This window comes from Neofelis nebulosa, chromosome 8, assembly GCF_028018385.1.
Source record: "Neofelis nebulosa isolate mNeoNeb1 chromosome 8, mNeoNeb1.pri, whole genome shotgun sequence".
NCBI lineage: Eukaryota > Metazoa > Chordata > Mammalia > Carnivora > Felidae > Neofelis > Neofelis nebulosa.
In genome coordinates, this window is record NC_080789.1 from 113,809,778 (window position 1) to 113,820,494 (window position 10,717).

The following is a 10,717-nucleotide window of genomic DNA, read 5'->3' on the forward strand; positions in this document are numbered from 1 at the left end:
AAGGGTACAGAATTAGGAAGTTCAAAGACATATGTGAGCACCTGTTTCCATGACCACGTAACTTAAATGAATCAACAGATGTAAACATTACCTAGAACATAAGAACTCCATTAAGGGTAGCTATAATGATGATGATAATGCTAATTATATTATAAGGTCCCTCTACATTCCCTTGCAATAGGGAATTACAGCCTCCTGGAGGGCCAGGAATAAAAACATACAATTAATTTAGAAAAAATAATCTTAGTATAGTGTTCTGTGAGGCCCAGAGTTCACAGGCAATTAGCCCTGCTGGAAGTGCCCTGGAAGACTTTCTGGATGGGAGAGAGTCCAATCTAGGACTTTAAGGATGACAGTGCAAAGGATCAGTGTTCTGGGAAAAGAAGACAGCACAATACAAGGGCAGTGACACTATTCTCTATAATATTATTATGGTAGATCCATGTCATTATCCATTATACATCTGTCCAAACAAATGTGCAACATCAAGTGTAAACCTTAATGTAAAATTGGTGGATAATGATGGGTTGATGCAGGTTCATTGATAGTAATACATGTACTACTCTGGTTATGGATGTTGATAGTGCAGGAAGTTGTACCAGTGTGGAGGAAGGACATCTCTGTACTTTCTATTCAATTCTGTTGTAAACTTAAACATGCTTTAAAAATAAAATCTACTAAAACTGAAAAGCGTAAGACACTTAGCCTCTTGAAAGAATACAGTTTCTTAAGTGAGAGGGGAAAAGAAACAGTCAATGATCACCATGTTTATTTAGTGAGCAATCAGTATGGCCCGGCGCTGTGTTAGATGGCATGAGGGATATAACTGATTGTTACAATAATATCCCTGATGACTCACTGCTGTATCCATTCCCTGTGAAGTCCTCACTCACATTGATTCTGGGCTTCTCAGGGTCATTTGCTTTGACCAACTGGATATTAGCATAATGTGTTGCTACAGAGGCTTGCAAAACTCTTGCACATTAGGCTTACACTCTTGGGCTTACAACTCTTCTGACTATGTGAGGAAGCCCAGGCTGTCCTGCGGGAAGATGAGACACTACAGGAACAGGGACTAGCTGTCCCGGTCGAGACCCTAGCTGAGAACAACAACCAGGCTGACAACACCCAGATATAAGGCAGAAAGCCATCCTAAGGTGTCCAGCCCAAGCTGACGTGCCAGCTACATATAATGAGCCAAGGCAGTCCAGTTCAGAATCACCACCTTGCTGACCTAGTATTCTGCTACTCACTCCTGTTCACTCAGCTCTAGCCACACTGGCCTGCTTGTCATTTGTTCCTCAAACTTCAAACATGCTAGGCATGCTCCCACCTCATGGTCTTTGTACTTATTGTCCTCTCTAACTCAGATATCCTGCACATCTTTGCTTAAATGTGACCTTCAATAAGACCTGCCCTGACCATCAAAGTTAAAATTCAGTTCCTAGCCCCTGACACTTCCTATAGCCCATCCCTGCTTTGCTTTTTTCCAATGCCTTGATCAACTTCCAATAGAATAATATGATGGATTATTTTTTTTTGTTTAGCTTCTGTTTTCTTCCACCAGAATCTTAGTTCCAGTGAGCAGGAGCTTTATTTTGTTCATTGCTGTATCTCTAACATCTAGAATCATATTTGGCATTTTAGGTGATCGGTAATTATTTGTTGAATAAATAAATAGGAAATTCTGATCACTGCAAATTTAGAAATACTTCTGCCAGACTTTAACCAAATTATCATAAACCAATGTGGATGCCACTAAAATTATAAAACCAAGTATGGGGCTATTTAAATCCCAGAAAGCACACTGAAATTGGTAAGAGGAGAAGCATATAGAATTGGGGGTCAGATCCAACCCCCTACCACTCTACCGGTCAGTTGTCAAGATCCATCATGGTTCCATATATTTTGCTCTGTTGTTTCTGCAAGTGTACTCAAATTTGTCAGAAGAGATTCCCAATTTCTGGAAAATATGGTCCCACCTAGCAAAAGCAATTTTGCATATTAAAAACTGTGACACCAAAGGGGACCCTGCTGGTAATATTCTAGAGGGTTTTTAAAGCCATGTGCAAGCCCCCAAACTGAATATACAAGCCCTCCGTATGCAGTTCTCCCTCTCTTCTTCTTTCCTGCTTCGTTTCTCCTTATGTCCCACCACATTTCGTGTGTTCTAGTCAAGTGGACCCACTGGGAGTTCTTAGAACACTTAGGGCATTTTCCTGCCTCTGGGCTTCACACATGCTCTCTCCTCTGCCTGAAAGGAATTTTCTACCTCTTAATGCCTCCATTGATTTCCAGCCCATGTTTCTGCCTTTCAGAACCAAGCTCAAGCAATGGTTTCTTGTGGACTTTCTCTGGCTCCCTCCAACCCAGTCAGACATTGTTCCTCTGTGCCACCTATACCAACAATGATTTGTACTGAGCCTGTTGATTTGCTTGCTCATATCTCTGTGGACCTTAAGCATCTTGAGGAGAGAGTCTCTGTGTATAAGATTTCGTTTTATATCTCCAAGACTCAGCAGAACAAACAAATATTTGTTGAATGTAAGAGTAAATGACCAAATATGGTCACATAATAGTAATTATGTTCAATGGATATGATATTGCATTCCCGGATCCTGAGAACATTAAATATAGATATCTCTTTCTAGAACTGACCCCAGGTTGGAGAGAAATGGGAAAGAGCAGTTCCCTTTAAGGGATTAAGCTGCAAGGTGGAAGCTTTATCTTTGAATTCCAGAGAAGTTCAAACTGATGTTGCTATATTTATTTGGTATGCAGACATGTAGACACATTTAAACTCATGTCAGCCAAAATCAACCAGACTTTAAAAGTAAGGAAAGGTCAAACACACAAAAAAATCCAAGTGAGTCAAGAGGGAAGGGAAACAAATACAGGGTAAGTCCAACAGAACCTTTTCTTTTCTTTTTCTTTTTCTTTTTTTCTTTTTTTTTTCCATTTTAAGCAGGGAAAGGAAATCAGCAGGACAAAGAAATTAATTCCTCTGAGGGCAGGAGAAGGACAAACACTCCAAGAAAGGCTTGGGCCTGCACCCAGACTGCTGGGGAGGGTATTCAAACTGCCTCATTAAAATTAGCTTCTCTACTAATAGCAGATTCCCCAGGCACCTTCCAAGAAATGGTCTGTTGTCCAGCAGGGATGCAGGAAAAAAAACTTTTACAAAAAGAATTTTTGATCAAAGGAAGCAATAGTCGCAGTTATTTTGAACCCAAAATCATTATTCAGGTAACTGAATTACTCTCAATCTGACTTTTCTGACTTGATTTCAGAGCCTTGTAACAGGCTGGTGCTGGATGCTTGTTTTTCAGTTTATTCACTCGGTCAAGGGTGCTCTACTCCCTGCAGAGCTTTCCTGATCATTGTATGGAGACACACAGTTTCCAGAAAGTGAACCAGGAGGAAAGAGTGGGACTATAAACCAGGGCTTTGCTAGGTCTTTCGTCCTCCCCTGTCCATATGGCTGTTTCTTATTTTCATTAATTTGGTTTTTTTATCCAGCAGCTCCACTTAGCTTTATCTCAGCACTAAAGATGTTGCCTTAAAATTTTTTAAAGAAAAAGAACAGGTTTCTAGAAGTCAGTGGCCCCATAGCTGGAGTAGGGGCTTTGATTTTTGTCAAGTTAGGGTACCCTCGGAGTAACTGGGAAAAATGTTGTTCTCTCCTCAGCTGAAACAGATATTTAAGATGAGAAACGATTGGCCACAAAGTTCTTTGGTGTTTGTCCAGTGGCTTTGCTGATAGGTTGAGCTTGGGCTCTAGAAAGGAGATACTGGCTGGTGGGCTACTTAGAGGTGAAGGGGAGAGAGGTAACCTGAAATCTCGTATGATTTCCTGTTTGAGCCACTCAATAAATATTATAGTTAATTAATTAAAAAGGGACTCATCCTATTTTTTTAACTAGGCAAAGAACTTTATTTTTTTGTTGTTTATTTTATTTTTGAGAGAAAGAGAGTGCAAGCAAGGGAGGGGCAGAGAGAGAGGGAGACAGAATCCAAAGGAGGCTCCAGGTTCTGAGTTGTCAGCACAGAGCCCTATGCAGGGCTTGAACTCACAAACCTTGAGATTATGACCTGAGCCGAAGTTGGCTCTTAAACTCACTTAACTGACTGAGCCACCCAGGCACCCTGCAGATAACTTTATTAACCTGTTTCAAACTTTATTCCCAGGTTTCTTCAGCTTAATTAGCTGCAAAGAATGAATTGTGTCTAAGCAAAAACTGAGCAGAGTTGCAGTGTCCAAGGGGCTTGGGCTTAGGGATCTGGATTTTGTCAGATGCATGAACAAAACTTTAAAAAGTAGTCATGGGACATCTGGGTGACTCAGTCAGTTAAGCATCCAACTCTTGATCTCAGCTCAGTTTATGATCTCACGGTTCCTGAGATCAAGCCCTGAGTCAGGCTGTATGCTGACAGTGCAGATCCTGCTTAGGATTCTCGGTCTTCCTCTCTCTCTGCCCCTCCCCCGCTCCAAATAAATAAATGTAAAAAAATTAAAAACCAGTCATAATATGAAATAGCAGCCCCTAGTAACTTCTTCAAGTTCTATCTTCTTCAGAGGTTGACACAACTCTGTTCCATTCTTGGAAGCTTCAAAACATTCTCCACGAGATCTGGAACTTCATCCTCCTCTTCCTCTCTGGTAGCAAGTGGTGCTTTTCCATCCACAGATTGTGTGAGCAGAGCTTCAGCCAATCTTCTGAAATTAGTCAGACTGTCTGCACCAAGTTGGTTTACCATACTGGGTAGCATTTCTGTCAGATGCTTCCTCTCAGCATGGCCTGTAATGACTGAACTTTAGGGTTGTTAGAGTGGATCAATACCAGAGGTATTGTTTACCCCCAACTTCTTTAAGGAGAACTGAAGTTTTTTATCATCTGCTGTAACCATTCTGCAAACTACCTCCTCTTTCAGGGAGCTGCTCCTTTCCCACCACTGCACACCTGTGCTTGCAATTTGGCAAATTTCTCCGGGTTCACACCAGTTTCGTTCTGCTCTCTTGTTGGAGCAGAAATGGGACCTCGAGGGGGTGAGGGCTGGCATTCAAGGGGTCTCTGGGGGACCAGCTGAGATTAGGTCATACTCACAGGGACACAAGATGGCAGTTACACAGGATTCACCATATTTTAAAAAAACATTTTAAACAATGTACTTTGAAATAACTTCAAGCTTACAGAAAAGTTGAAAGTACAGTGCAAAGCACTTTTTTTTTCCTGTTCTACTTTGGAGTAGGTTGCCAATGATGCCCTGCCACTCCCAAATTCTTGGGTGTATATTTCCTACAAATAAGGACATTTCCCTACAGAACAACACAACAGTTACAATTGGGAAATTAATGATGATATATTACTATCGTCTGATCCTCAAAGCCATTCAAATTTCACCAACTGTCCCAATAATGTCCTTGAGAGCAAAAAGATCTAGTTGGAACCCTTCATTTAGCTATCATGTGCCTACAGTCTCTTTTGATCTAAAACATTTATTTACTTTTTCTTGACTTTCATGATCTTGACACCTGTGAAGATGATAGACCAGTTACTTCGAGGAATGTCTCTCAGTTTGGGTTCGTCTGGTGTTTCTAATGATTATATTCTGATCAAGCAATTCTGCAGGAATATCACAATATTGAGACCATGTTTTTCACATTGCATTATATCAAGTGGTTCATGATTTTGATTTGTCTCATTACTGGTGATGTTTACTTTGATAAGTTGGTAAAGGTGTTATCTGCCAGGCTTCTCCACTGTAAAGTCAATTTTCATTCCCTTTATAGTTAATCTATATTTTGTATTATGCTGTTCCTCATACAACTATTCATTTATTCATTTATTCATCTATATTAGTATGTACTTAGGAATTTCTACTTTATTCAAGGGTTTGTGATCTATTCCTATCATTTTGATTTTGATGTTCTCATCAATGTTTTGTTGAATGAGCCCCTTCAAACAGCTCTGTATATTTTTGACATGTTCTCATCTTTTAAAAAAAATGTTTACTTATATATTTATTTAGAAAGAGTGTGTGTGTGAACAGGGAAGGGGCAGAGAGAAAGGGAGAGAGAGAGAATACTAAGCAGACTCTGTGCTGCCAGTGCAGAACCCAATGCAGGGCTCGAACCTATAAACCATGATATCATTACCTGAGCTGAAACCAAGAGTCGGATGCTTAACCAACTAAGCCACCCAGGTACCCCAACATGTTCTCACCATTTTCTTTCTTTCTTTCTTTCTTTCTTTCTTTCTTTCTTTCTTGTGCAAAAATGTGATTTTATCAAAGCACAGGGACAGGATCCATGGGCAGAAAGAGCTGCAGTGGGGTTGTGCAAAGTGACTATTTATATACCGTGTAGTTGGGAGAGGTAAAGTCAAGAGAAAGTTTCCTAAAAGGACTTCCATATGCTAAAGAGGATTTGCAGATTACTGGAAGCCCAGCTACTGTCAAACTAAGGTTGTTTCTCCCTCTAGCAAAGCATTATCATTAAGATAGTAGGGAGTTCCTGGAGATTAGGCTATTGATGAGACATTTGTTTTTTGTTTTTTTAATTGTCACATGTTTGTTTTTCAGATATACTATTATATATATATGTATATATATATGTATATATATATATATATATGTATAATTTATTGTCAAGTTAGCTAACATACAGTGTATATGGTGTGCTCTTGGCTTTGGGAGTAGATTCTCATGATTCACCACTTACATAAAACATCCACTGCTCATCCCAACAAGTGCCCTCCTCAATGCCCATCACCCATTTTCTCCACTCCCCCCGACCCCCCACCTCTTTCCACCCTTAGTTTGTTCTCTGTATTTATCTATTTATTTATTATTATTTTTAATATAATTTGTTGTCAAGTTGCCTACCATACAGTGTATATATACAGTGTGCTCTTGGCTTTGGGGGTAGATTCCTGTGATTCATTGCTTACATACAACACCCAGTGCTCATCCTAACAAGTGCCCTCCTCAATGCCCTTCACCCATTTTCCTCTCTCTCCTGACCACCTCCCATCAACCCTTAGCTTGTTCTCTGTATTTAAGAGTCTCTTATGGTTTGCCTCCCTCCCTTTCTGTAACTATTTTTTCCCCTTCCCTTCCCCCATGGTCTTCTGTTAAGTTTCTCAATTTCCACATGTGAGTGAAAACATATGATATCTGTCTTTCTCTGACTTACTTATCTCACTTAGCATAATAACTTCCAGTTCCATCCATGTTGTTGCAAATGGCAAGATTTCATTCTTTTTCATCACTGAGTAGTATTTTATATTATATATATATATACATATATATATATACATATATATATATGTATATATATATATATATATATATGTAAATACGTATATATACATACCACATATTCTTTATCCATTCATCAGTTGATGGACATTTAGACTCTCTCCATGATTTGGCTATTGTTGATAGCACTGCTATAAACATTGGGGTGCATGTGCCTCTGTGAATCAACACTCCTGTATCCTTTGGATAAATTCCTAATAGTGCTATTGCTGGATCGTAGGGTAATTCCATCTTTAATTTTTTGAGGAACCTCCACACTGTTTTCCAGAGTGGCTCTACCAGTTTGCATTCCCATCTACAATGCAAGAGTTTCCCTTTCTCCACATCCTTGCCAACATCTCGTTTCCTGAGTTGTTATTTTTAGCCACTCTGACCAGCGTGAGGTGGTATCTCAATGTGGTTTTGATTTGTATTTCCCTGATGATGAGTGATGTTGAGCATCTTTTCATGTGTCTGTTAGCCATTTGGATGTCTTCTTTGGAAAAAATGTCTATGCATGTCTTCTGTCCATTTCTTCACTGGATTATTTGTTTCTTGGGTGTTGAGTTTGCTAAGTTCAAAAAAGATTTTCTAATCATTTTTTGAGCACTTCTTTACTACTTTCTGGTCAAAAGGCTGTTCTAGGCCCACCCAGAATCAATAATTTTTTTCCACAAAGTTCTGGTCTTTTTCGGATCAGAAACGTGTTTACAAACCAAAATCTGGGTACTAGGTGTGCTGGTTGCTTAAGGATTCCAAGGACCTTTCAGGGGACTGAGACTAAAATCCTAAGTACTGTTTCTGAAAGATTTACTTCATACTTATTTCTGTATTTATATGGAAAACAATGGATTCACACAGTTATCTTCAATTTCAGTCAATGCTCTAAGGTTAATTCTATTTTTCTCTCTTTCCATATTTATAATTCTCTCCTCCAGCAATGAGTAACCTGGCTCCCATTATCACCAATATATTTACTTGTTTGATGAATCCCTCTTTGTAAGCCAATCTTCCCACTATTGCCCCCTTTTTGCCAGCCAAATGCTCTCCCTGGTGGGCTCTGCCACTCCAACTAGATCACTACCACCACTTTTCTCCCCATTCCACTTAGAATTTGACACCCTAACCAAGCCACCATCCTGAGAAGATTCCTCCCTCACTCCAATTGGGCTCCAATATCCAAACCAGGTCATACTTCCACGTGAATGTCTTTCTGTCTACATGAGTACACTCCTCACCCTGCTCAGACTCTGATACCATACACCAGGTTACCCTCAATACAGATGTTTTCATTTCACTTAGTCTCCACTATTCCATCCTGGGCCACCCGGCTCTGCTCCTGCACCTCACTACCATCATTTGCCTTGATGGTCTCTACAGAAATGTTAGGGCAGGGGGAGCTCAAGGTGTGTCAAATTCATTTCTTATTGATTCCCATATGCTTATATTCTATCTTGGATAAATTTGGGCTTTCAAAGCAGTCATATTGAAACCGGTCATTTCCTTCTGGGAATGGATGGTCTGAAAGCCAGATAACTTCCCCAATCTCTGTAAATGATAGTGAGGCCTACTCCCAAGTATATGTAGCTACAATGGTAGTAATTCAGGTGTCGCAGGTGTCCATAAGAAGAGAGCAGAGGCAAGACTGGGATGAGAAGAACTTGCACACCAAACAGTGTTGTTGGACCCGGCAGAAAGGATGGGCTTCTGGGCAGCACCTCCATTCCAATAAGAAACTACAATGCCATACAGAGAAATCAAGACCAACATCATTATAGAGATTAAACCCATGTATTAGGGTGTAGGAAAGGCCAAACCATGGCTTGTTATACAGGTGCCAGATACCAAGTCTATGGCAATAAAGCCAATGCTAGGTATTCTATTATGACAGGCCTGAGACTGTTAACCTGGTCACGATCAGTGTGATAAGTAAAAGTGTATTGGAGATCTCACAACTTCCCTAAGTTCAAGAGCTAGAGGGCTCACAAACTCCATAGTAAGTAATACTCACAGCTAAGATTTATTACACCAAGAGATACAGAGCAAAGCAACTGGTAATAGGTGTGCATTGGTAGAGTCCAGAAAGATCCAGCATACACTTCTGATGTCCTTCGTCATCTGAGAATCTTAGGAGTGCTCTCTCTCTACCTGGCAGGGAACTACAGGGACATGTGTGAAATGTCTCTGTCCAGGGAAACCTATTTGAATCTCATCGTCCAAGGTTTATATGGGAGGCTGGTTATGCAGGCATATGGTTCTAGCAACCAACCATAGCAACCAAAATTCTGTACCCCACTGATAGCCTGCATACTCATCATTAATCTTGATGTTCGTGCAAAGCAACCCGATGGTCTGGTATTCTGAACTCCATTGCTCCTAGTGTATGTGATAAAATCAATTGCTAGCTTCAAAAACTCTGCAAGAGTCACATTCCCAGGGATTGGACAAAAGTCAACCATGGTCCCTTGAGACACCCAAAGAGATATAACCAGACTTGCTTGTTAACTCTTTCCTCTCAGGAGGGCAACAATAATTCCAACTGGATGGTGCCAGAAAGTCAGAAGTTTAAAATATATAACTAAGACCCAGATTTGGTTAATTATGTTTTCTTATAAAATTGACTATCAACTATCAACATAAATACTAACTAATCTCTAATTTGGATTCATAAACTGATATGAAAGCCCAAACAACATTAAAAGAAGTGAGTATACTTAGGCACAAGTCAAGTACCTTCCTCATCCTAGAGAAATTATAAATGGAAGGCGTTTTGAAAATGATAAAACAGGGGCATCTGGGTGGCTCAGTCGGTTAAGCACCTGACTTTGGCTCAGGTCATGATCTCATGGTTTGTGGGTTGGAGCCGCACATCAGGCTGGTGCTGACAGTTGGGAGCCTGCTTGGGATTCTCTGTCTCCCTCTCTCTTTGCCCTCCCCCCATTCGTGCTTTCTCTCTTTGAAATAAATAAATAAACAAAAAGAAAGAAAGAAAATGATAAAGCATTATGTAAGCATGACTGCTGTTAATGTCCTGCAGGAAAGGCTCAGCCCTTCCCCTGAAAGAAGGCAACTTCCCAATGAATGATTTCTGATGCAGATAAAGGCAAAGGATGGTGCTGAGATTTCTCTTGGTTTTCTTCAAGTCATTTTGTAGTTCATCACTGAATAAACCTCAGGTCAGCAGAAATCCCTCACCAGTGGTTGTCTTCCTTTTCTGCAGGATCCTCACTTTAACCTGCCAATAGGGCACCTCCCCTCACACCCTGTGGGAGTCTGAAAGACACATTTGCCATCCATAAAGAGGACATAAAACCTTATTTAGCTACACAAATGTGCCACAAGCTACACTTACCTGCAAAGGGCTGGACCAGATCAGTGTTTTGTACAAGTGATGCATGTTGAATTCATCCAGGGGGAT

General features: G+C 40.3%; 1 pseudogene; it reads right to left on the reverse strand.

Annotated features, from left to right (window-relative positions):
* Positions 1-4,554: 4,554 nt before the first annotated feature.
* LOC131483908 (transcription factor BTF3-like) lies at positions 4,555-9,758 on the reverse strand (annotated as a pseudogene).
* Between the last annotated feature and the right edge of the window lie 959 nt (positions 9,759-10,717).